Genomic DNA, 27,134 nt, shown 5'->3' on the forward strand with positions numbered 1-27,134 from the left:
GGGCACAAGGCCCTACTGATGTGGGTTGCATGAATATTACACCATATCGAGTTACACTAAAGGCAGGAGTGGTACTACCACGAATGCGACAATACAAGTTACCACCAGATGCTGTAGTGGCTTTACTACAAATCATTGACGAGCTCATTGCCCAAGGAGTGGTTGTGGAAACAGACTCCAATGTATGTAATTCCCCGATAATTCCGATTCTTAAACGAACAGATCCAAAGGCCCCGCCAGTATATCGATTGGTTATTGATCTGCGCGAATTGAACAAATGCATAGTGCCAAAATTCCCTGTGGTCCCAGATATCTCGTCATTACTGACAGCTATTGATTCCGGAGCAACATTCTTTACTGTAATTGATCTCAAGAATGCTTTTTTCAGCGTCCCAATAGATCCGGAAAGCCAATACTTGTTCGGATTTAGTTTAAATGGACGTAGCTTTAAATTCACACGCGCACCTCAAGGATTTACAGAAAGCCCCAGCATCTATAGCCAAGCACTGAAACGAGAACTCGACAGTATCCACATGCCAGTCAACACTGCCCTACTTCAATATGTCGATGATCTGCTGATCACCGCTAGAAACGAACCTGAATGTGAGAAAGCATCACTGACGGTATTACAATTTTTGGCCGAAAAAGGGCACAAGGTGTCCCCTTCTAAGCTGCAATTCTGTGTCCAGCGAGTTGTTTACCTTGGTCACTCGCTGTAGAAGGAGGGAAGGCAGCTTACACCAGATCGCATCCAGCTAATTGCAAATATGCCAATACCCAAGACACAAAAGGAGGTGCGGGCTTTCATAGGCCTCACTTCATTATTGTAGGCAGTGGATCCCTCAGTCTGCATTTCTAGCAAAACCACTCATTCAATTGACAACACAGGAGGCAGCCACATCGACTGTCCTCCCTTGGACTCAGGAACATACACACGTTTTTGAAAGTTTAAAGAAAGCTTTATGTCAAGCACCTGTCCTAGCAACACCATGTTACAATAAACAGTTTACACTCTTTGTTACAGAACGCGAAGGTACTGCCTTGTCAGTACTCACACAGGAACAAGCAGGATCACACAAACCATGTGCTTATTTTTCTAGTACATTAGATACCGTAGCTCAGGCTTTGCCTGCATGCCTAAAATCAGTGGCAGCAACAGCTTTAGCAATCAGACAAAGCGATGCCATAGTATTAGGACATCCATTGACAGTACAAGTACCACATGCAGTAGAGGTTCTTTTGAACCGCACACAAACACAACACTTGACTATAGCACGACTCACCGGTTACGAATTAACATTGTTTCAGCCACATATAGAAATCAGACGTTGTAGTACATTGAATCCTGCCACACTGTTACCAGTAAACGGAACAGACCCACTTGCACATGATTGTATTGAAGTTATCACTATCACGACGAAACCCAGACAGGATTTGACAGACGTTCCATTATCAGACCCAGACCTGACGTTGTATGTAGATGGTTCATGTATGAGAACAGGTACAGGAGAGTTAGTGGCCGCTTATGCAGTCACAACAGACGCTGAAATCATTGAAACAAATTGTATAAATACCTTGTCCGCTCAAGCAGCAGAGCTCATCGCTCTGACACAAGCCTGTATTCAAGCCACAAATAAAAAAGTCAACATATACACTGATTCACGTTATGCATTTGGAGTTGTACATGACTTCGGCGTGCTGTGGCGAGAGAGAGGTTATTTAACTTCTCACGGTGCCCACATTCAGCACGGACCCCTCATTCATGCCTTATTAGATGCAATACATCTACCCACTGCAATATCAATTATGAAATGTAAAGCTCATACGAAAGTTACTGATATCATTTCTCAAGGCAATGATCTAGCTGACAGAACAGCTAAACAGACTGCTCAAACTCAAACATCCGACATGACAAAGACAATAGTCCCGACACCAACACATGGCATGATGGTTAAGGATCCCGCTCTTGACGTAATTGACATACAGACACATGCTACTCCAGACGAAATAAAGAAATGGACTGAATTAGGAGGGATCCAAACGGATCAAGGATGGATGACAAAGGAAATATCTGTGTGGTTCCTTCCTGATTCAATGGTCCAAGTCGTTATTAACACTGTACATAGTCCAGCACATCTAGGAGAAAAAGCTATGCTAGACAGCATCCAACACATTTGGTTCAACAAACATTTACGAGCAGCGGCTAAACAAAAAGTCCGTACCTGTATGATCTGTTGTCAGTTTAACCCAGGAAAAAGCATTCCCGTAGAACAGGGTGGATTTCAGCCTCCTGATCACCCTTTTGAAGTCCTCCAGATGGATTATATCCAGATGGAACGATGTCGAGGATTCAAATATGTTCTCGTAGTTGTCTGTGCTCTTTCCCGTTGGACAGAGGCATACCCGGTTTCAGATTACACTGCCCCGACTACTGCCAAACAGTTAGTTCGAGAATTCTTCCCACGGTACGGTTTACCACGTGTTGTCTACTCAGATAACGGCCAGCCGTTCTCATCCGAACTAATGAAACACGTTTCACTTTTGTTAGGTTATCAGTGGAAGTTTCACTGTGTCCGACACCCCGAGGCAGCAGGTCTCGTGGAAAGACATAATCAGACCCTGAAAATTAGGTTGTCCAAAATTTGTAGAGAGAAAGGTGTCGACTGGGTAGTAGCTTTACCCGTTGCACTCTTTTACATGAGAATGGTAGCACACTCTCGAACAGGGCTATCCCCGTATGAGGTGATCTTTGGCAGACCACCAAATATGTGGGGGACGCCTATACCACGCAAAATAACTGATATTGACTGTAATATGCTGACAGATTACTTGGCTTCCTTGATGTCTGCACTACAATCTTGTCGTTCACTGGTAGCTGCAGCTTTTCCCGACAACACTGAGGTGAAACCCCATGACGTAATTCCAGGAGATTTGGTCTTAGTGAGGAACTTTGATCGGAGGTCTCAGCTGGATCCTAGGTGGAGGTCGCCTCAGCTTGTATTATTAACGACGAGGACAGCCGTGAAGATCGAGGGTCGAAAAGGCTGGATACATTCAAGTCATATCAAGAAATTTCATGGACTACCATCAGATGTAAACGACACACCTTGCGTGTCTTCCCCGAGTGACTCTAAACTTCCTTTGGTTGAATTGAATAGTCGTGAACTATATAAACTAAAACTCAGGTCTAACCAGTCAGGCAATTTGATTGTTTAAGTCCTCTCCAAGGTGAAGCGGTCGAATTTGTCTCTGACATGTATCCCTTAGACCTGTACAGAGAAAGAAACAAAAGGATAAAGCTGAAACGACATGCGTACTGTAAATCACTGCGTAGTCATTGCACAGTGACGTTATTAATTCTGTTTTTCTTAAGCCTTTTAATAATCACTACAAGTATATTGTTACACATATATTATCCTATTTCTAGACATGTTTATAATGTTACTGCTGAACATTCTTTTAGTGAATTACCTCCGCATGAATTGTCATATAGATTCGCGCTGCGCAATAACACTTTTATTAGTATGTTACATAATTCCCATCAGGTTAGCAATGCTACAAATTGTTGGATATGTGGCCGACTCCCTCCCTATCAGAATTATAAAGGAATTCTACCTCTCTTTCCATACCCGTTCACACACAACGGCTCCTGTGGAGCATGGTTTAGTTTAATCAATTCCCTAGATTCGAACTCCGCAGTTTATCAAGACAACGGGGTATGGGGAAATCTGAACTTAGTTTTACTTAAAGTCTGCCACCCCAACAAGGCGGGACTTCCCAAAAGAACAGGAACTGATCTAGAAAATGAAGTATATGGATTAGGTAATTTTACGCTTAATCTCTTGATCTTGAATGTCGAATCCGAAGCTACTCCAATTTTGCCCGCCATGTCAGTATTTCCAGTAAAAGGTGAATTATGTGTAAGAAAGAATAGTTCCATACATATGGGCCATAGTAGATGCACCACTGTAATAGAATTTAGTGATCAAGGCAAGTCGACATTTAGAGCTTCCCGCCATTCCTATTTTATATGTGGTCAGACGGCATATATACGTCTGCCTCTAGATTGGGATGGTACCTGCTACATCGGATTCCTTTTGCCACCTGTTTTTCTAGCTCCTCCTGATTATCACAGAAATACTCATTTAGTACACAATAGAGAAAGGAGAGATCTCCCAATAGTCGATTACACTGAAACAGCATGGGAAAAATACACAGATTTCAATAAAGGTCTCTTTCCCTATATAGGTACCGTTACTAATAGTAAGCTGATACGTAGATTAACTAGAACCCTTGAAGCAGTAGTAAACGAAACTATTTCTGCCTTAGGCAATTTAACAGAAGAACAGTCTGCTATGCGGATTGTTGTGCTTCAAAATCGTCTTGTCCTTGACGTCATCCTGGCCGATAGGGGCGGAGCTTGTAGGGTCATCGGATCAAGCTGTTGCATTTTCATACCAGAAAATTCACCATCTGTATATAAAGCCATAACTCGCCTTAATAAGATTGTAAGCCAGATACACCAGAATCCAGGCACCTGGACTTGGTCCGGTTGGTTTTGGAGTGTATTATCTACCTTTGGATGGAAGGTCCTATCCTTCCTAGGTATTGGCTTTCTCATACTATTCAGTTGTTGTCTATGTCTACAATGTGGACCAGCGATCTGTGGTCTGTGTGCCACATCGTGTATTCCACCACCAAGATTTCGTTCGTCCCAGAAGAAAAAAGAAGAACAAATGATGCTATATGAACAGATCAATGGATTGATGAAGATTGATATCTCTTGACGGGCAAGTAGGGGACAAGGAGGGAATGTGGAAATATGGATTTTTCCGATCAGTTATGTCCCCTATCTTGGACCCCAACGGTTTCATGTATGAATCATAAATACATGTATGTTCCCTCCAGTTCCAGTTATGAAGACGCAAACACATGTGTGTCCACCGCCAACATGCCCTCTTTTAGATCCGCCATGAATGGGCCGGATATTCCATTCCTAAGTACGAAAGGCCACCGGCTTTATATGGTTCACTTATGCCATTTTACAGTCCAGGCAAGTAGGCCCTGATTCTGCCATCAAGCTTTTCCTGCCTTCTGCCTTTGAGAGCTCCAGTCTGAGCCTGCATCTGTGACCGTGAACTTTGTCTCATTCCCTGCGCGGCTCACGGTGCCTGACATCAGCTTGTTGCCTGCCAAAAGCTGAATTTCACCTTCGAAATTATCTGCTCCGCTCCCTGCCCAATGCATTCCTGTCTAGTAGTTTAAGTAAACATTCTTCCAGCTACCGAGCAAAGGCCCGGCTTCTCTGTCTTTATGCAAGTAATTCATAGCCCTATTATCATGGAAGACTTCTGCCCTCGCATCTAGTGTAGACACTTAGACGCTTGTACACGCACTAACAGTCAGTATAGTCAGTATAGAATAAGATTCTACTCTAAGAGACCTCTCTTTTTGGATAACATAGTTCTTTAAACATAGGATGTTAGATATGATTTGGGATTAGGTTGACTTGACCCTCCAGACATCTGTCGCCACATGTAGAGTTAAATGTCAAATCCCCTTCACCCCCTAGTCGCACGTCAATCATACGTCATGCTGCTACGCGCGCATTTCTGCCAAGTATTTCTACTGACATTGCGAAATTCTTTCATGGAACCACCCTATTATGACATCATACCTGATGACGTTCTTTAGTTACACCCAGTTACGCCCACTTTTGCTACGCATGTATGTTTTATCTCTACTATCAATTGTTACGCCTCCTGCATTTGCTTCACTGTAATGCCTATTGTATAAAAGTGATTACTTATCAATAAAGTATGTACTTCACTTCCTGAACCCCCGTGGTGATGGAACCTGGAGTCCACGATTTCAAAATCGTCCATTGGAATAAAGCCCATTCCGAACCTCTAATATCACGGATTTTGCCTCTTATTTTACTGAGCTATATTTATTATTTTTCTGTATCAAATTAAGTCCCGGTAATTAAATTATTAACCACATGAATGGCGCCCGAACAGGGACACTTTCTCATCTCACGCGCCGGCGGTGCGTTGCAGGCCCGGTCTCCTGCCACAGCTGGACGGACAACAACGCGTACCAGCAGGATTTCCTGTATCTCCCTCCGGTCAAGCGGGGGCGACTGAGGCTGCGATCAACACCCAGACGAGGCGGTGAGAAGTGCGAAGTATCCCGACCAGAGCCTAGCTGAGAGAGCAAGATCCGAGGTATACAGAGGCCCACCAAGTTCCGAAGTTCCGAAGTTCCGAGGTTTCCGATGTTCCGAAGTGTCCGAAGTTTTCGAGTCGAGTCCAGTTCAGTTCAGTTCCGTTCCGAGGCCTTCCGTTCCGAGCTACCCGGTGAGTACCATTACTGGGGAGGCGTTCTGGCGTGCACATAAGTTGTGCCGGTCCAGACGGGTTTGGGTACACAAATCCGGTCTGCACTGTTTTAGCAGTGTATCTGTACTGTTTAGCAGTATATCTAGTATATCAAGTATATAAATTCAGAATAATTCAGTTAATGCCGAGGATTATGTTTTGTGATTAAGTTTTCTTAGATCGTCATCATCATTGTTGCTCATTTAAAACGTTAAATGTTAAATGTGTTAAAACATTCTGCATATTGTGGTGTGAATGACTGTTCATTATTGTGTTTATTGTATTAAGTTTGTTCAAGACCAAGTATCAGATCAGTTCTCAATATGCCGCTCTTTTCGAAACTAAGACAGATCACAACTAGAAAAGGGGTACTCGAAGAAGCTGTTCCCATTCCTCCTAGGGACACTCCAGGGTACTTCATGTATCATAAACATGGCCTAGACGCCATATTATTTCTTGATCTATGGTGATGGAACCTGGAGTCCACGATTTCAAAATCGTCCATTGGAATAAAGCCCATTCCGAACCTCTAATATCACGGATTTTGCCTCTTATTTTACTGAGCTATATTTATTATTTTTCTGTATCAAATTAAGTCCCGGTAATATTAGGTTTTTTCTAGACCAAATTCTAAAAAATGAGTTAAACAGTGAATCTCATAATTGTAGTAGGTCCCACCGAGATTTGAACTCGGATCGCTGGATTCCGAGTCCCGAGTGCTAACCATTACACCATGGAACCCTCTCACACAAGAGTGCCTTTTCCATTGAGACAAAAGAGAGCGCATCAGTGATGTCCTTCTCTTATATTGATAAAAAGATATCTCATTTGAATGGTCATAGTGGATAGAGATTTAATGTGATTTGATTCTTTTCAGCTATATTCTCTATAAAAGTGTTAAATATTCAAATGTTTATCTGAATATAAAAGTTATATCACAATGTTCATCTTTGCCTGTAGCATAATAAAACAGTCTACATTTCCAGACTACTGAAGCAATGTCTCTGTCTCCTGCATGGGTGGCTCGATAGAGCAATGGCTGGCAATTTGGACTTTGCATCCAATGATCCGATTTGAAACCTTGGAGGGACTTTTTTTATTACTCTTGAGCTTTTCCATTTCTTCATCTTTGTTCATTGATAGCTCAAATCCAACACCAGTAGGTTGAAAGAGTCAATTATTGAATGCTTTCAAAATGTCCATCAGCTTGAACAACTTACATCAATACAAACTTTACAATACTTTGACATCAAATTTCTTCACAAAGTAGTTAGCCATTATAAAATCATATCCTGATTTTCTCAAACGCATTTCAGACGGGTGATTCACAGCCTCACTTTTTTAAGCTTTCCCGCTATTGATAAGGCGAAAATAGCACATTTTGAATGAGAAGTTTTCTTCAATCAAACATAGAGGAACCCAAATGATGATCTCATTCAGCTAGTAAAAATGTTGTTTTATATTAGTATGGAAATCGTGAAAAGAAAATGTTTTTCATGCTGATTTACAACAGTTGATCTCCAATCGTAAAATATAAGCTTTTGGTCGGAGGCATGACAGGTACTGATCAAATTCTCATTTTTGAACTTCATTCACAAATCATATGATATGCTTTGTATACATCAACTGTTTTGTTGGATCAATAATGAGTAAAAAGTGACTATCTCAATTTCAGGACATATAAAAGAGAAAGAAGTAGAAACTCATGTTTCAAATGCTGAGAGGCAACAACTGTTCATGATTTTCACCTCCACTAATTATATTTATTTTTATAATCTATATGTTTATATGTTCCTATAAATATACAGAGACATATAGCTATATATACAGAGATACATATGTACAGGTTGATTTTTACATGTTTATAAGTAAATGTGATATTGTTCCAAATAAAACTTCTAAGAACTGAATGGAAAAGAAAATTGTAATGTTCAGATAAGTCCCACTGAAATTTGTACTCAGATCCCTGTTTTCAGAGTCCAGAGTGCTAACCACGACACCATCCACCCTCCCGTACCAGGGTGAGCTTTCCATTTTGACAGAAGAGATTTGCCTCAGGGGGCAACTTATCTTTCATTGAAAAATATTATCTCACATAAAAACCACTGTTCAACAGAGTTATAACGTTATTTGAGTCTTTTGGGCAACATCCTTCCCCAACATAGTTCAATATGCAAAAGTTTACCAGAATAGGAAAGCAATCCAATTTAGTTTCTCTTTGACAGTAGAATATTAAAAACTTTGACATTTCCACATTGCTGCAGCAGTTTGCACTCCTTTCACATGGGAGGTTCCATGGTGTAATGGTTAGCACTTTGGACTTTGAATCCAATGATCCGAGTTCAAATCTCGGTGGGACCATTTTATGACTCTTGACCAAATCATTTTCTTTCAAGTGTATTCATTAATATCACATATCTAATACCGGTAGGGTGAAAAATTAATTTATTGATTATACTCTAAAAGTTTACTAGATGTGAGCAAATAATAGAATTTTTACAATACCTGGAAACTAAATGGCTCAAAATAATGAGAGATTTTACAAACTCACTCTGGTTTCTCAAACTCATCACAGGGGCTTGATGCACGACATTACTTTTTAAAATCTTACTGTTATTGATAAGGGGAACAAGGAACTTTTTAATTGCAAAGCATTCATTAAAACAAAACTTGAGGAGTCAAACTTTGTATTACGGGGACCGAAGATGTGCAGTTTGAATAATAATCTTGAAATTCAGACGTACAAAGATTTTACACACTGATTTTCAACAGTAAATCCACAACCAATAAAGTTGAATCTTTTGAAAGACATGTCAAAGGTGTGAATCTGAAATTCACTTTCAAAGAAATTCACAATGAAATGCACTGTGTAAGTCCAGCATGTTGTCAGCTAAGAAATCAGCAAAAATGAACTATCTCATTACTGGCCATATAGATGAGAAAGGAAAATAAACTCATGTTTACAATGTGGATGTGAAAGAACAGTTTCTAGGTTCAGCTTCAATATTTATGTTTATGAATAATTGATATGTTCATATTGTCTAACAGCTATCTAGATGGATAAAGCTATGTATGCATCTATACATACTTATGCGTTCATACGCATCAGTATAAAACATTGATATTAGGTTTTTTCTAGACCAAATCCTAAAAAATGAGTTAAACAGTGAATCTCATAATTGTAGTAGGTCCCACCGAGATTTGAACTCGGATCGCTGGATTCAGAGTCCAGAGTGCTAACCATTACACCATGGAACCCTCTCACACAAGAGTGTCTTTTCCATTGAGACAAAAGAGAGCGCATCAGTGATGTCCTTCTCTTATATTGATAAAAAGATATCTCATTTGAATGGTCATAGTGGATAGAGATTTAATGTGATTTGATTCTTTTCAGCTATATTCTCTATAAAAGTGTTAAATATTCAAATGTTTATCTGAATATAAAAGTTATATCACAATGTTCATCTTTGCCTGTAGCATAATAAAACAGTCTACATTTCCAGACTACTGAAGCAATGTCTCTGTCTCCTGCAAGGGTGGCTCGATAGAGCAATGGTTGGCAATTTGGACTTTGCATCCAATGATCCGATTTGAAACCTTGGAGGGACTTTTTTTATTACTCTTGAGCTTTTCCATTTCTTCATCTTTGTTCATTGATAGCTCAAATCCAACACCAGTAGGTTGAAAGAGTCAATTATTGAATGCTTTCAAAATGTCCATCAGCTTGAACAAGTTACATCAATACAAACTTTACAATACTTTGACATCAAATTTCTTCACAAAGTAGTTAGCCATTATAAAATCATATCCTGATTTTCTCAAACGCATTTCAGACGGGTGATTCACAGCATCACTTTTTTAAGCTTTCCCGCTATTGATAAGGCGAAAATAGCACATTTTGAATGAGAAGTTTTCTTCAATCAAACATAGAGGAACCCAAATGATGATCTCATTCAGCTAGTAAAAATGTTGTTTTATATTAGTATGGAAATCGTGAAAAGAAAATGTTTTTCATGCTGATTTACAACAGTTGATCTCCAATCGTAAAATATAAGCTTTTGGTCGGAGGCATGACAGGTACTGATCAAATTCTCATTTTTGAACTTCATTCACAAATCATATGATATGCTTTGTATACATCAACTGTATTGTTGGATCAATAATGAGTAAAAAGTGACTATCTCAATTTCAGGACATATAAAAGAGAAAGAAGTAGAAACTCATGTTTCAAATGCTGAGAGGCAACAACTGTTCATGATTTTCACCTCCACTAATTATATTTATTTTTATAATCTATATGTTTATATGTTCCTATAAATATACAGAGACATATAGCTATATATACAGAGATACATATGTACAGGTTGATTTTTACATGTTTATAAGTAAATGTGATATTGTTCCAAATAAAACTTCTAAGAACTGAATGGAAAAGAAAATTGTAATGTTCAGATAAGTCCCACTGAAATTTGTACTCAGATCCCTGTTTTAGAGTCCAGAGTGCTAACCACGACACCATCCACCCTCCCGTACCAGGGTGAGCTTTCCATTTTGACAGAAGAGATTTGCCTCAGGGGGCAACTTATCTTTCATTGAAAAATATTATCTCACATAAATACCGCTGTTCAACAGAGTTATAACGTTATTTGAGTCTTTTGGGCAACATCCTTCCCCAACATAGTTCAATATGCAAAAGTTTACCAGAATAGGAAAGCAATCCAATTCAGTTTCTCTTTGACAGTAGAATATTAAAAACTTTGACATTTCCACATTGCTGCAGCAGTTTGCACTCCTTTCACATGGGAGGTTCCATGGTGTAATGGTTAGCACTTTGGACTTTGAATCCAATGATCCGAGTTCAAATCTCGGTGGGACCATTTTATGACTCTTGACCAAATCATTTTCTTTCAAGTGTATTCATTAATATCACATATCTAATACCGGTAGGGTGAAAAATTAATTTATTGATTATACTCTAAAAGTTTACTAGATGTGAGCAAATAATAGAATTTTTACAATACCTGGAAACTAAATGGTACAAAATAATGAGAGATTTTACAAACTCACTCTGGTTTCTCAAACTCATCACAGGGGCTTGATGCACGACATTACTTTTTAAAATCTTACTGTTATTGATAAGGGGAACAAGGAACTTTTAAAATTGCAAAGCATTCATTAAAACAAAACTTGAGGAGTCAAACTTTGTATTACGGGGACCGAAGATGTGCAGTTTGAATAATAATCTTGAAATTCAGACGTACAAAGATTTTACACACTGATTTTCAACAGTAAATCCACAACCAATAAAGTTGAATCTTTTGAAAGACATGTCAAAGGTGTGAATCTGAAATTCACTTTCAAAGAAATTCACAATGAAATGCACTGTGTAAGTCCAGCATGTTGTCAGCTAAGAAATCAGCAAAAATGAACTATCTCATTACTGGCCATATAGATGAGAAAGGAAAATAAACTCATGTTTACAATGTGGATGTGAAAGAACAGTTTCTAGGTTCAGCTTCAATATTTATGTTTATGAATAATTGATATGTTCATATTGTCTAACAGCTATCTAGATGGATAAAGCTATGTATGCCTCTATACATACTTATGCGTTCATACGCATCAGTATAAAACATTGATATTAGGTTTTTTCTAGACCAAATTCTAAAAAATGAGTTAAACAGTGAATCTCATAATTGTAGTAGGTCCCACCGAGATTTGAACTCGGATCGCTGGATTCAGAGTCCAGAGTGCTAATTATTACACCATGGAACCCTCTCACACAAGAGTGCCTTTTCCATTGAGACAAAAGAGAGCGCATCAGTGATGTCCTTCTCTTATATTGATAAAAAGATATCTCATTTGAATGGTCATAGTGGATAGAGATTTAATGTGATTTGATTCTTTTCAGCTATATTCTCTATAAAAGTGTTAAATATTCAAATGTTTATCTGAATATAAAAGTTATATCACAATGTTCATCTTTGCCTGTAGCATAATAAAACAGTCTACATTTCCAGACTACTGAAGCAATGTCTCTGTCTCCTGCATGGGTGGCTCGATAGAGCAATGGTTGGCAATTTGGACTTTGCATCCAATGATCCGATTTGAAACCTTGGAGGGACTTTTTTTATTACTCTTGAGCTTTTCCATTTCTTCATCTTTGTTCATTGATAGCTCAAATCCAACACCAGTAGGTTGAAAGAGTCAATTATTGAATGCTTTCAAAATGTCCATCAGCTTGAACAACTTACATCAATACAAACTTTACAATACTTTGACATCAAATTTCTTCACAAAGTAGTTAGCCATTATAAAATCATATCCTGATTTTCTCAAACGCATTTCAGACGGGTGATTCACAGCATCACTTTTTTAAGCTTTCCCGCTATTGATAAGGCGAAAATAGCACATTTTGAATGAGAAGTTTTCTTCAATCAAACATAGAGGAACCCAAATGATGATCTCATTCAGCTAGTAAAAATGTTGTTTTATATTAGTATGGAAATCGTGAAAAGAAAATGTTTTTCATGCTGATTTACAACAGTTGATCTCCAATCGTAAAATATAAGCTTTTGGTCGGAGGCATGACAGGTACTGATCAAATTCTCATTTTTGAACTTCATTCACAAATCATATGATATGCTTTGTATACATCAACTGTATTGTTGGATCAATAATGAGTAAAAAGTGACTATCTCAATTTCAGGACATATAAAAGAGAAAGAAGTAGAAACTCATGTTTCAAATGCTGAGAGGCAACAACTGTTCATGATTTTCACCTCCACTAATTATATTTATTTTTATAATCTATATGTTTATATGTTCCTATAAATATACAGAGACATATAGCTATATATACAGAGATACATATGTACAGGTTGATTTTTACATGTTTATAAGTAAATGTGATATTGTTCCAAATAAAACTTCTAAGAACTGAATGGAAAAGAAAATTGTAATGTTCAGATAAGTCCCACTGAAATTTGTACTCAGATCCCTGTTTTCAGAGTCCAGAGTGCTAACCACGACACCATCCACCCTCCCGTACCAGGGTGAGCTTTCCATTTTGACAGAAGAGATTTGCCTCAGGGGGCAACTTATCTTTCATTGAAAAATATTATCTCACATAAATACCGCTGTTCAACAGAGTTATAACGTTATTTGAGTCTTTTGGGCAACATCCTTCCCCAACATAGTTCAATATGCAAAAGTTTACCAGAATAGGAAAGCAATCCAATTCAGTTTCTCTTTGACAGTAGAATATTAAAAACTTTGACATTTCCACATTGCTGCAGCAGTTTGCACTCCTTTCACATGGGAGGTTCCATGGTGTAATGGTTAGCACTTTGGACTTTGAATCCAATGATCCGAGTTCAAATCTCGGTGGGACCATTTTATGACTCTTGACCAAATCATTTTCTTTCAAGTGTATTCATTAATATCACATATCTAATACCGGTAGGGTGAAAAATTAATTTATTGATTATACTCTAAAAGTTTACTAGATGTGAGCAAATAATAGAATTTTTACAATACCTGGAAACTAAATGGTACAAAATAATGAGAGATTTTACAAACTCACTCTGGTTTCTCAAACTCATCACAGGGGCTTGATGCACGACATTACTTTTTAAAATCTTACTGTTATTGATAAGGGGAACAAGGAACTTTTTAATTGCAAAGCATTCATTAAAACAAAACTTGAGGAGTCAAACTTTGTATTACGGGGACCGAAGATGTGCAGTTTGAATAATAATCTTGAAATTCAGACGTACAAAGATTTTACACACTGATTTTCAACAGTAAATCCACAACCAATAAAGTTGAATCTTTTGAAAGACATGTCAAAGGTGTGCATCTGAAATTCACTTTCAAAGAAATTCACAATGAAATGCACTGTGTAAGTCCAGCATGTTGTCAGCTAAGAAATCAGCAAAAATGAACTATCTCATTACTGGCCATATAGATGAGAAAGGAAAATAAACTCATGTTTACAATGTGGATGTGAAAGAACAGTTTCTAGGTTCAGCTTCAATATTTATGTTAATGAATAATTGATATGTTCATATTGTCTAACAGCTATCTAGATGGATAAAGCTATGTATGCATCTATACATACTTATGCGTTCATACGCATCAGTATAAAACATTGATATTAGGTTTTTTCTAGACCAAATTCTAAAAAATGAGTTAAACAGTGAATCTCATAATTGTAGTAGGTCCCACCGAGATTTGATCTCGGATGGCTGTATTCAGAGTCCAGAGTGCTAACCATTACACCATGGAACCCTCTCACACAAGAGTGCCTTTTCCATTGAGACAAAAGAGAGCGCATCAGTGATGTCCTTCTCTTATATTGATAAAAAGATATCTCATTTGAATGGTCATAGTGGATAGAGATTTAATGTGATTTGATTCTTTTCAGCTATATTCTCTATAAAAGTGTTAAATATTCAAATGTTTATCTGAATATAAAAGTTATATCACAATGTTCATCTTTGCCTGTAGCATAATAAAACAGTCTACATTTCCAGACTACTGAAGCAATGTCTCTGTCTCCTGCATGGGTGGCTCGATAGAGCAATGGTTGGCAATTTGGACTTTGCATCCAATGATCCGATTTGAAACCTTGGAGGGACTTTTTTTATTACTCTTGAGCTTTTCCATTTCTTCATCTTTGTTCATTGATAGCTCAAATCCAACACCAGTAGGTTGAAAGAGTCAATTATTGAATGCTTTCAAAATGTCCATCAGCTTGAACAACTTACATCAATACAAACTTTACAATACTTTGACATCAAATTTCTTCACAAAGTAGTTAGCCATTATAAAATCATATCCTGATTTTCTCAAACGCATTTCAGACGGGTGATTCACAGCCTCACTTTTTTAAGCTTTCCCGCTATTGATAAGGCGAAAATAGCACATTTTGAATGAGAAGTTTTCTTCAATCAAACATAGAGGAACCCAAATGATGATCTCATTCAGCTAGTAAAAATGTTGTTTTATATTAGTATGGAAATCGTGAAAAGAAAATGTTTTTCATGCTGATTTACAACAGTTGATCTCCAATCGTAAAATATAAGATTTTGGTCGGAGGCATGACAGGTACTGATCAAATTCTCATTTTTGAACTTTATTCACAAATCATATGATATGCTTTGTATACATCAACTGTATTGTTGGATCAATAATGAGTAAAAAGTGACTATCTCAATTTCAGGACATATAAAAGAGAAAGAAGTAGAAACTCATGTTTCAAATGCTGAGAGGCAACAACTGTTCATGATTTTCACCTCCACTAATTATATTTATTTTTATAATCTATATGTTTATATGTTCCTATAAATATACAGAGACATATAGCTATATATACAGAGATACATATGTACAGGTTGATTTTTACATGTTTATAAGTAAATGTGATATTGTTCCAAATAAAACTTCTAAGAACTGAATGGAAAAGAAAATTGTAATGTTCAGATAAGTCCCACTGAAATTTGTACTCAGATCCCTGTTTTCAGAGTCCAGAGTGCTAACCACGACACCATCCACCCTCCCGTACCAGGGTGAGCTTTCCATTTTGACAGAAGAGATTTGCCTCAGGGGGCAACTTATCTTTCATTGAAAAATATTATCTCACATAAATACCGCTGTTCAACAGAGTTATAACGTTATTTGAGTCTTTTGGGCAACATCCTTCCCCAACATAGTTCAATATGCAAAAGTTTACCAGAATAGGAAAGCAATCCAATTCAGTTTCTCTTTGACAGTAGAATATTAAAATCTTTGACATTTCCACATTGCTGCAGCAGTTTGCACTCCTTTCACATGGGAGGTTCCATGGTGTAATGGTTAGCACTTTGGACTTTGAATCCAATGATCCGAGTTCAAATCTCGGTGGGACCATTTTATGACTCTTGACCAAATCATTTTCTTTCAAGTGTATTCATTAATATCACATATCTAATACCGGTAGGGTGAAAAATTAATTTATTGATTATACTCTAAAAGTTTACTAGATGTGAGCAAATAATAGAATTTTTACAATACCTGGAAACTAAATGGTACAAAATAATGAGAGATTTTACAAACTCACTCTGGTTTCTCAAACTCATCACAGGGGCTTGATGCACGACATTACTTTTTAAAATCTTACTGTTATTGATAAGGGGAACAAGGAACTTTTTAATTGCAAAGCATTCATTAAAACAAAACTTGAGGAGTCAAACTTTGTATTACGGGGACCGAAGATGTGCAGTTTGAATAATAATCTTGAAATTCAGACGTACAAAGATTTTACACACTGATTTTCAACAGTAAATCCACAACCAATAAAGTTGAATCTTTTGAAAGACATGTCAAAGGTGTGCATCTGAAATTCACTTTCAAAGAAATTCACAATGAAATGCACTGTGTAAGTCCAGCATGTTGTCAGCTAAGAAATCAGCAAAAATGAACTATCTCATTACTGGCCATATAGATGAGAAAGGAAAATAAACTCATGGTTACAATGTGGATGTGAAAGAACAGTTTCTAGGTTCAGCTTCAATATTTATGTTAATGAATAATTGATATGTTCATATTGTCTAACAGCTATCTAGATGGATAAAGCTATGTATGCATCTATACATACTTATGCGTTCATACGCATCAGTATAAAACATTGATATTAGGTTTTTTCTAGACCAAATTCTAAAAAATGAGTTAAACAGTGAATCTCATAATTGTAGTAGGTCCCACCGAGATTTGATCTCGGATGGCTGGATTCAGAGTCCAGAGTGCTAACCATTACACCATGGAACCCTCTCACACAAGAGTGCCTTTTCCATTGAGACAAAAGAGAGCGCATCAGTGATGTCCTTCTCTTATATTGATAAAAAGATATCTCATTTGAATGGTCATAGTGGATAGAGATTTAATGTGATTTGATTCTTTTCAGCTATATTCTCTATAAAAGTGTTAAATATTCAAATGTTTATCTGAATATAAAAGTTATATCACAATGTTCATCTTTGCCTGTAGCATAATAAAACAGTCTACATTTCCAGACTACTGAAGCAATGTCTCTGTCTCCTGCATGGGTGGCTCGATAGAGCAATGGTTGGCAATTTGGACTTTGCATCCAATGATCCGATTTGAAACCTTGGAGGGACTTTTTTTATCACTCTTGAGCTTTTCCATTTCTTCATCTTTGTTCATTGATAGCTCAAATCCAACACCAGTAGGTTGAAAGAGTCAATTATTGAATGCTTTCAAAATGTCCATCAGCTTGAACAACTTACATCAATACAAACTTTACAATACTTTGACATCAAATTTCTTCACAAAGTAGTTAGCCATTATAAAATCATATCCTGATTTTCTCAAACGCATTTCAGACGGGTGATTCACAGCCTCACTTTTTTAAGCTTTCCCGCTATTGATAAGGCGAAAATAGCACATTTTGAATGAGAAGTTTTCTTCAATCAAACATAGAGGAACCCAAATGATGATCTCATTCAGCTAGTAAAAATGTTGTTTTATATTAGTATGGAAATCGTGAAAAGAAAATGTTTTTCATGCTGATTTACAACAGTTGATCTCCAATCGTAAAATATAAGATTTTGGTCGGAGGCATGACAGGTACTGATCAAATTCTCATTTTTGAACTTTATTCACAAATCATATGATATGCTTTGTATACATCAACTGTATTGTTGGATCAATAATGAGTAAAAAGTGACTATCTCAATTTCAGGACATATAAAAGAGAAAGAAGTAGAAACTCATGTTTCAAATGCTGAGAGGCAACAACTGTTCATGATTTTCACCTCCACTAATTATATTTATTTTTATAATCTATATGTTTATATGTTCCTATAAATATACAGAGACATATAGCTATATATACAGAGATACATATGTACAGGTTGATTTTTACATGTTTATAAGTAAATGTGATATTGTTCCAAATAAAACTTCTAAGAACTGAATGGAAAAGAAAATTGTAATGTTCAGATAAGTCCCACTGAAATTTGTACTCAGATCCCTGTTTTCAGAGTCCAGAGTGCTAACCACGACACCATCCACCCTCCCGTACCAGGGTGAGCTTTCCATTTTGACAGAAGAGATTTGCCTCAGGGGGCAACTTATCTTTCATTGAAAAATATTATCTCACATAAATACCGCTGTTCAACAGAGTTATAACGTTATTTGAGTCTTTTGGGCAACATCCTTCCCCAACATAGTTCAATATGCAAAAGTTTACCAGAATAGGAAAGCAATCCAATTCAGTTTCTCTTTGACAGTAGAATATTAAAAACTTTGACATTTCCACATTGCTGCAGCAGTTTGCACTCCTTTCACATGGGAGGTTCCATGGTGTAATGGTTAGCACTTTGGACTTTGAATCCAATGATCCGAGTTCAAATCTCGGTGGGACCATTTTATGACTCTTGACCAAATCATTTTCTTTCAAGTGTATTCATTAATATCACATATCTAATACCGGTAGGGTGAAAAATTAATTTATTGATTATACTCTAAAAGTTTACTAGATGTGAGCAAATAATAGAATTTTTACAATACCTGGAAACTAAATGGTACAAAATAATGAGAGATTTTACAAACTCACTCTGGTTTCTCAAACTCATCACAGGGGCTTGATGCACGACATTACTTTTTAAAATCTTACTGTTATTGATAAGGGGAACAAGGAACTTTTTAATTGCAAAGCATTCATTAAAACAAAACTTGAGGAGTCAAACTTTGTATTACGGGGACCGAAGATGTGCAGTTTGAATAATAATCTTGAAATTCAGACGTACAAAGATTTTACACACTGATTTTCAACAGTAAATCCACAACCAATAAAGTTGAATCTTTTGAAAGACATGTCAAAGGTGTGCATCTGAAATTCACTTTCAAAGAAATTCACAATGAAATGCACTGTGTAAGTCCAGCATGTTGTCAGCTAAGAAATCAGCAAAAATGAACTATCTCATTACTGGCCATATAGATGAGAAAGGAAAATAAACTCATGGTTACAATGTGGATGTGAAAGAACAGTTTCTAGGTTCAGCTTCAATATTTATGTTAATGAATAATTGATATGTTCATATTGTCTAACAGCTATCTAGATGGATAAAGCTATGTATGCATCTATACATACTTATGCGTTCATACGCATCAGTATAAAACATTGATATTAGGTTTTTTCTAGACCAAATTCTAAAAAATGAGTTAAACAGTGAATCTCATAATTGTAGTAGGTCCCACCGAGATTTGATCTCGGATGGCTGGATTCAGAGTCCAGAGTGCTAACCATTACACCATGGAACCCTCTCACACAAGAGTGCCTTTTCCATTGAGACAAAAGAGAGCGCATCAGTGATGTCCTTCTCTTATATTGATAAAAAGATATCTCATTTGAATGGTCATAGTGGATAGAGATTTAATGTGATTTGATTCTTTTCAGCTATATTCTCTATAAAAGTGTTAAATATTCAAATGTTTATCTGAATATAAAAGTTATATCACAATGTTCATCTTTGCCTGTAGCATAATAAAACAGTCTACATTTCCAGACTACTGAAGCAATGTCTCTGTCTCCTGCATGGGTGGCTCGATAGAGCAATGGTTGGCAATTTGGACTTTGCATCCAATGATCCGATTTGAAACCTTGGAGGGACTTTTTTTATCACTCTTGAGCTTTTCCATTTCTTCATCTTTGTTCATTGATAGCTCAAATCCAACACCAGTAGGTTGAAAGAGTCAATTATTGAATGCTTTCAAAATGTCCATCAGCTTGAACAACTTACATCAATACAAACTTTACAATACTTTGACATCAAATTTCTTCACAAAGTAGTTAGCCATTATAAAATCATATCCTGATTTTCTCAAACGCATTTCAGACGGGTGATTCACAGCCTCACTTTTTTAAGCTTTCCCGCTATTGATAAGGCGAAAATAGCACATTTTGAATGAGAAGTTTTCTTCAATCAAACATAGAGGAACCCAAATGATGATCTCATTCAGCTAGTAAAAATGTTGTTTTATATTAGTATGGAAATCGTGAAAAGAAAATGTTTTTCATGCTGATTTACAACAGTTGATCTCCAATCGTAAAATATAAGATTTTGGTCGGAGGCATGACAGGTACTGATCAAATTCTCATTTTTGAACTTTATTCACAAATCATATGATATGCTTTGTATACATCAACTGTATTGTTGGATCAATAATGAGTAAAAAGTGACTATCTCAATTTCAGGACATATAAAAGAGAAAGAAGTAGAAACTCATGTTTCAAATGCTGAGAGGCAACAACTGTTCATGATTTTCACCTCCACTAATTATATTTATTTTTATAATCTATATGTTTATATGTTCCTATAAATATACAGAGACATATAGCTATATATACAGAGATACATATGTACAGGTTGATTTTTACATGTTTATAAGTAAATGTGATATTGTTCCAAATAAAACTTCTAAGAACTGAATGGAAAAGAAAATTGTAATGTTCAGATAAGTCCCACTGAAATTTGTACTCAGATCCCTGTTTTCAGAGTCCAGAGTGCTAACCACGACACCATCCACCCTCCCGTACCAGGGTGAGCTTTCCATTTTGACAGAAGAGATTTGCCTCAGGGGGCAACTTATCTTTCATTGAAAAATATTATCTCACATAAATACCGCTGTTCAACAGAGTTATAACGTTATTTGAGTCTTTTGGGCAACATCCTTCCCCAACATAGTTCAATATGCAAAAGTTTACCAGAATAGGAAAGCAATCCAATTCAGTTTCTCTTTGACAGTAGAATATTAAAAACTTTGACATTTCCACATTGCTGCAGCAGTTTGCACTCCTTTCACATGGGAGGTTCCATGGTGTAATGGTTAGCACTTTGGACTTTGAATCCAATGATCCGAGTTCAAATCTCGGTGGGACCATTTTATGACTCTTGACCAAATCATTTTCTTTCAAGTGTATTCATTAATATCACATATCTAATACCGGTAGGGTGAAAAATTAATTTATTGATTATACTCTAAAAGTTTACTAGATGTGAGCAAATAATAGAATTTTTACAATACCTGGAAACTAAATGGTACAAAATAATGAGAGATTTTACAAACTCACTCTGGTTTCTCAAACTCATCACAGGGGCTTGATGCACGACATTACTTTTTAAAATCTTACTGTTATTGATAAGGGGAACAAGGAACTTTTTAATTGCAAAGCATTCATTAAAACAAAACTTGAGGAGTCAAACTTTGTATTACGGGGACCGAAGATGTGCAGTTTGAATAATAATCTTGAAATTCAGACGTACAAAGATTTTACACACTGATTTTCAACAGTAAATCCACAACCAATAAAGTTGAATCTTTTGAAAGACATGTCAAAGGTGTGCATCTGAAATTCACTTTCAAAGAAATTCACAATGAAATGCACTGTGTAAGTCCAGCATGTTGTCAGCTAAGAAATCAGCAAAAATGAACTATCTCATTACTGGCCATATAGATGAGAAAGGAAAATAAACTCATGTTTACAATGTGGATGTGAAAGAACAGTTTCTAGGTTCAGCTTCAATATTTATGTTAATGAATAATTGATATGTTCATATTGTCTAACAGCTATCTAGATGGATAAAGCTATGTATGCATCTATACATACTTATGCGTTCATACGCATCAGTATAAAACATTGATATTAGGTTTTTTCTAGAACAAATTCTAAAAAATGAGTTAAACAGTGAATCTCATAATTGTAGTAGGTCCCACCGAGATTTGATCTCGGATCGCTGGATTCAGAGTCCAGAGTGCTAACCATTACACCATGGAACCCTCTCACACAAGAGTGCCTTTTCCATTGAGACAAAAGAGAGCGCATCAGTGATGTCCTTCTCTTATATTGATAAAAAGATATCTCATTTGAATGGTCATAGTGGATAGAGATTTAATGTGATTTGATTCTTTTCAGCTATATTCTCTATAAAAGTGTTAAATATTCAAATGTTTATCTGAATATAAAAGTTATATCACAATGTTCATCTTTGCCTGTAGCATAATAAAACAGTCTACATTTCCAGACTACTGAAGCAATGTCTCTGTCTCCTGCATGGGTGGCTCGATAGAGCAATGGTTGGCAATTTGGACTTTGCATCCAATGATCCGATTTGAAACCTTGGAGGGACTTTTTTTATTACTCTTGAGCTTTTCCATTTCTTCATCTTTGTTCATTGATAGCTCAAATCCAACACCAGTAGGTTGAAAGAGTCAATTATTGAATGCTTTCAAAATGTCCATCAGCTTGAACAACTTACATCAATACAAACTTTACAATACTTTGACATCAAATTTCTACACAAAGTAGTTAGCCATTATAAAATCATATCCTGATTTTCTCAAACGCATTTCAGACGGGTGATTCACAGCCTCACTTTTTTAAGCTTTCCCGCTATTGATAAGGCGAAAATAGCACATTTTGAATGAGAAGTTTTCTTCAATCAAACATAGAGGAACCCAAATGATGATCTCATTCAGCTAGTAAAAATGTTGTTTTATATTAGTATGGAAATCGTGAAAAGAAAATGTTTTTCATGCTGATTTACAACAGTTGATCTCCAATCGTAAAATATAAGCTTTTGGTCGGAGGCATGACAGGTACTGATCAAATTCTCATTTTTGAACTTTATTCACAAATCATATGATATGCTTTGTATACATCAACTGTATTGTTGGATCAATAATGAGTAAAAAGTGACTATCTCAATTTCAGGACATATAAAAGAGAAAGAAGTAGAAACTCATGTTTCAAATGCTGAGAGGCAACAACTGTTCATGATTTTCACCTCCACTAATTATATTTATTTTTATAATCTATATGTTTATATGTTCCTATAAATATACAGAGACATATAGCTATATATACAGAGATACATATGTACAGGTTGATTTTTACATGTTTATAAGTAAATGTGATATTGTTCCAAATAAAACTTCTAAGAACTGAATGGAAAAGAAAATTGTAATGTTCAGATAAGTCCCACTGAAATTTGTACTCAGATCCCTGTTTTCAGAGTCCAGAGTGCTAACCACGACACCATCCACCCTCCCGTACCAGGGTGAGCTTTCCATTTTGACAGAAGAGATTTGCCTCAGGGGGCAACTTATCTTTCATTGAAAAATATTATCTCACATAAATACCGCTGTTCAACAGAGTTATAACGTTATTTGAGTCTTTTGGGCAACATCCTTCCCCAACATAGTTCAATATGCAAAAGTTTACCAGAATAGGAAAGCAATCCAATTCAGTTTCTCTTTGACAGTAGAATATTAAAAACTTTGACATTTCCACATTGCTGCAGCAGTTTGCACTCCTTTCACATGGGAGGTTCCATGGTGTAATGGTTAGCACTTTGGACTTTGAATCCAATGATCCGAGTTCAAATCTCGGTGGGACCATTTTATGACTCTTGACCAAATCATTTTCTTTCAAGTGTATTCATTAATATCACATATCTAATACCGGTAGGGTGAAAAATTAATTTATTGATTATACTCTAAAAGTTTACTAGATGTGAGCAAATAATAGAATTTTTACAATACCTGGAAACTAAATGGTACAAAATAATGAGAGATTTTACAAACTCACTCTGGTTTCTCAAACTCATCACAGGGGCTTGATGCACGACATTACTTTTTAAAATCTTACTGTTATTGATAAGGGGAACAAGGAACTTTTTAATTGCAAAGCATTCATTAAAACAAAACTTGAGGAGTCAAACTTTGTATTACGGGGACCGAAGATGTGCAGTTTGAATAATAATCTTGAAATTCAGACGTACAAAGATTTTACACACTGATTTTCAACAGTAAATCCACAACCAATAAAGTTGAATCTTTTGAAAGACATGTCAAAGGTGTGCATCTGAAATTCACTTTCAAAGAAATTCACAATGAAATGCACTGTGTAAGTCCAGCATGTTGTCAGCTAAGAAATCAGCAAAAATGAACTATCTCATTACTGGCCATATAGATGAGAAAGGAAAATAAACTCATGTTTACAATGTGGATGTGAAAGAACAGTTTCTAGGTTCAGCTTCAATATTTATGTTAATGAATAATTGATATGTTCATATTGTCTAACAGCTATCTAGATGGATAAAGCTATGTATGCATCTATACATACTTATGCGTTCATACGCATCAGTATAAAACATTGATATTAGGTTTTTTCTAGAACAAATTCTAAAAAATGAGTTAAACAGTGAATCTCATAATTGTAGTAGGTCCCACCGAGATTTGATCTCGGATCGCTGGATTCAGAGTCCAGAGTGCTAACCATTACACCATGGAACCCTCTCACACAAGAGTGCCTTTTCCATTGAGACAAAAGAGAGCGCATCAGTGATGTCCTTCTCTTATATTGATAAAAAGATATCTCATTTGAATGGTCATAGTGGATAGAGATTTAATGTGATTTGATTCTTTTCAGCTATATTCTCTATAAAAGTGTTAAATATTCAAATGTTTATCTGAATATAAAAGTTATATCACAATGTTCATCTTTGCCTGTAGCATAATAAAACAGTCTACATTTCCAGACTACTGAAGCAATGTCTCTGTCTCCTGCATGGGTGGCTCGATAGAGCAATGGTTGGCAATTTGGACTTTGCATCCAATGATCCGATTTGAAACCTTGGAGGGACTTTTTTTATTACTCTTGAGCTTTTCCATTTCTTCATCTTTGTTCATTGATAGCTCAAATCCAACACCAGTAGGTTGAAAGAGTCAATTATTGAATGCTTTCAAAATGTCCATCAGCTTGAACAACTTACATCAATACAAACTTTACAATACTTTGACATCAAATTTCTTCACAAAGTAGTTAGCCATTATAAAATCATATCCTGATTTTCTCAAACGCATTTCAGACGGGTGATTCACAGCCTCACTTTTTTAAGCTTTCCCGCTATTGATAAGGCGAAAATAGCACATTTTGAATGAGAAGTTTTCTTCAATCAAACATAGAGGAACCCAAATGATGATCTCATTCAGCTAGTAAAAATGTTGTTTTATATTAGTATGGAAATCGTGAAAAGAAAATGTTTTTCATGCTGATTTACAACAGTTGATCTCCAATCGTAAAATATAAGCTTTTGGTCGGAGGCATGACAGGTACTGATCAAATTCTCATTTTTGAACTTTATTCACAAATCATATGATATGCTTTGTATACATCAACTGTATTGTTGGATCAATAATGAGTAAAAAGTGACTATCTCAATTTCAGGACATATAAAAGAGAAAGAAGTAGAAACTCATGTTTCAAATGCTGAGAGGCAACAACTGTTCATGATTTTCACCTCCACTAATTATATTTATTTTTATAATCTATATGTTTATATGTTCCTATAAATATACAGAGACATATAGCTATATATACAGAGATACATATGTACAGGTTGATTTTTACATGTTTATAAGTAAATGTGATATTGTTCCAAATAAAACTTCTAAGAACTGAATGGAAAAGAAAATTGTAATGTTCAGATAAGTCCCACTGAAATTTGTACTCAGATCCCTGTTTTCAGAGTCCAGAGTGCTAACCACGACACCATCCACCCTCCCGTACCAGGGTGAGCTTTCCATTTTGACAGAAGAGATTTGCCTCAGGGGGCAACTTATCTTTCATTGAAAAATATTATCTCACATAAATACCGCTGTTCAACAGAGTTATAACGTTATTTGAGTCTTTTGGGCAACATCCTTCCCCAACATAGTTCAATATGCAAAAGTTTACCAGAATAGGAAAGCAATCCAATTCAGTTTCTCTTTGACAGTAGAATATTAAAAACTTTGACATTTCCACATTGCTGCAGCAGTTTGCACTCCTTTCACATGGGAGGTTCCATGGTGTAATGGTTAGCACTTTGGACTTTGAATCCAATGATCCGAGTTCAAATCTCGGTGGGACCATTTTATGACTCTTGACCAAATCATTTTCTTTCAAGTGTATTCATTAATATCACATATCTAATACCGGTAGGGTGAAAAATTAATTTATTGATTATACTCTAAAAGTTTACTAGATGTGAGCAAATAATAGAATTTTTACAATACCTGGAAACTAAATGGCTCAAAATAATGAGAGATTTTACAAACTCACTCTGGTTTCTCAAACTCATCACAGGGGCTTGATGCACGACATTACTTTTTAAAATCTTACTGTTATTGATAAGGGGAACAAGGAACTTTTTAATTGCAAAGCATTCATTAAAACAAAACTTGAGGAGTCAAACTTTGTATTACGGGTACCGAAGATGTGCAGTTTGAATAATAATCTTGAAATTCAGACGTACAAAGATTTTACACACTGATTTTCAACAGTAAATCCACAACCAATAAAGTTGAATCTTTTGAAAGACATGTCAAAGGTGTGAATCTGAAATTCACTTTCAAAGAAATTCACAATGAAATGCACTGTGTAAGTCCAGCATGTTGTCAGCTAAGAAATCAGCAAAAATGAACTATCTCATTACTGGCCATATAGATGAGAAAGGAAAATAAACTCATGTTTACAATGTGGATGTGAAAGAACAGTTTCTAGGTTCAGCTTCAATATTTATGTTTATGAATAATTGATATGTTCATATTGTCTAACAGCTATCTAGATGGATAAAGCTATGTATGCATCTATACATACTTATGCGTTCATACGCATCAGTATAAAACATTGATATTAGGTTTTTT

General features: G+C 36.1%; 11 non-coding genes across 11 annotated transcripts; 8 read left to right on the plus strand and 3 right to left on the minus strand.

The window, feature by feature from the left end:
• Window positions 1-8,669: 8,669 nt before the first annotated feature.
• Window positions 8,670-8,741, plus strand: TRNAQ-UUG (transfer RNA glutamine (anticodon UUG)). Its single transcript has one exon. It is a non-coding gene; the product is annotated as a tRNA-Gln (tRNA).
• An 825-nt stretch (window positions 8,742-9,566) lies between these two features.
• On the minus strand, window positions 9,567-9,638 carry TRNAQ-CUG (transfer RNA glutamine (anticodon CUG)). The gene has a single exon. It is a non-coding gene; the product is annotated as a tRNA-Gln (tRNA).
• Window positions 9,639-11,185: 1,547 nt separating this feature from the next.
• TRNAQ-UUG (transfer RNA glutamine (anticodon UUG)) lies at window positions 11,186-11,257 on the plus strand. Its single transcript has one exon. It is a non-coding gene; the product is annotated as a tRNA-Gln (tRNA).
• Window positions 11,258-13,703: 2,446 nt separating this feature from the next.
• Window positions 13,704-13,775, plus strand: TRNAQ-UUG (transfer RNA glutamine (anticodon UUG)). The gene has a single exon. It is a non-coding gene; the product is annotated as a tRNA-Gln (tRNA).
• A 2,445-nt stretch (window positions 13,776-16,220) lies between these two features.
• Window positions 16,221-16,292, plus strand: TRNAQ-UUG (transfer RNA glutamine (anticodon UUG)). Its single transcript has one exon. It is a non-coding gene; the product is annotated as a tRNA-Gln (tRNA).
• Window positions 16,293-18,737: 2,445 nt separating this feature from the next.
• TRNAQ-UUG (transfer RNA glutamine (anticodon UUG)) lies at window positions 18,738-18,809 on the plus strand. The gene has a single exon. It is a non-coding gene; the product is annotated as a tRNA-Gln (tRNA).
• A 2,445-nt stretch (window positions 18,810-21,254) lies between these two features.
• Window positions 21,255-21,326, plus strand: TRNAQ-UUG (transfer RNA glutamine (anticodon UUG)). Its single transcript has one exon. It is a non-coding gene; the product is annotated as a tRNA-Gln (tRNA).
• Window positions 21,327-22,151: 825 nt separating this feature from the next.
• Window positions 22,152-22,223, minus strand: TRNAQ-CUG (transfer RNA glutamine (anticodon CUG)). The gene has a single exon. It is a non-coding gene; the product is annotated as a tRNA-Gln (tRNA).
• A 1,548-nt stretch (window positions 22,224-23,771) lies between these two features.
• On the plus strand, window positions 23,772-23,843 carry TRNAQ-UUG (transfer RNA glutamine (anticodon UUG)). Its single transcript has one exon. It is a non-coding gene; the product is annotated as a tRNA-Gln (tRNA).
• Window positions 23,844-24,668: 825 nt separating this feature from the next.
• TRNAQ-CUG (transfer RNA glutamine (anticodon CUG)) lies at window positions 24,669-24,740 on the minus strand. The gene has a single exon. It is a non-coding gene; the product is annotated as a tRNA-Gln (tRNA).
• Window positions 24,741-26,288: 1,548 nt separating this feature from the next.
• TRNAQ-UUG (transfer RNA glutamine (anticodon UUG)) lies at window positions 26,289-26,360 on the plus strand. Its single transcript has one exon. It is a non-coding gene; the product is annotated as a tRNA-Gln (tRNA).
• The last annotated feature ends 774 nt before the right edge of the window (window positions 26,361-27,134 follow it).

Source organism: Triturus cristatus, chromosome 5_2, assembly GCF_964204655.1.
Source record: "Triturus cristatus chromosome 5_2, aTriCri1.1, whole genome shotgun sequence".
NCBI classification, from domain to species: Eukaryota; Metazoa; Chordata; class Amphibia; order Caudata; family Salamandridae; genus Triturus; species Triturus cristatus.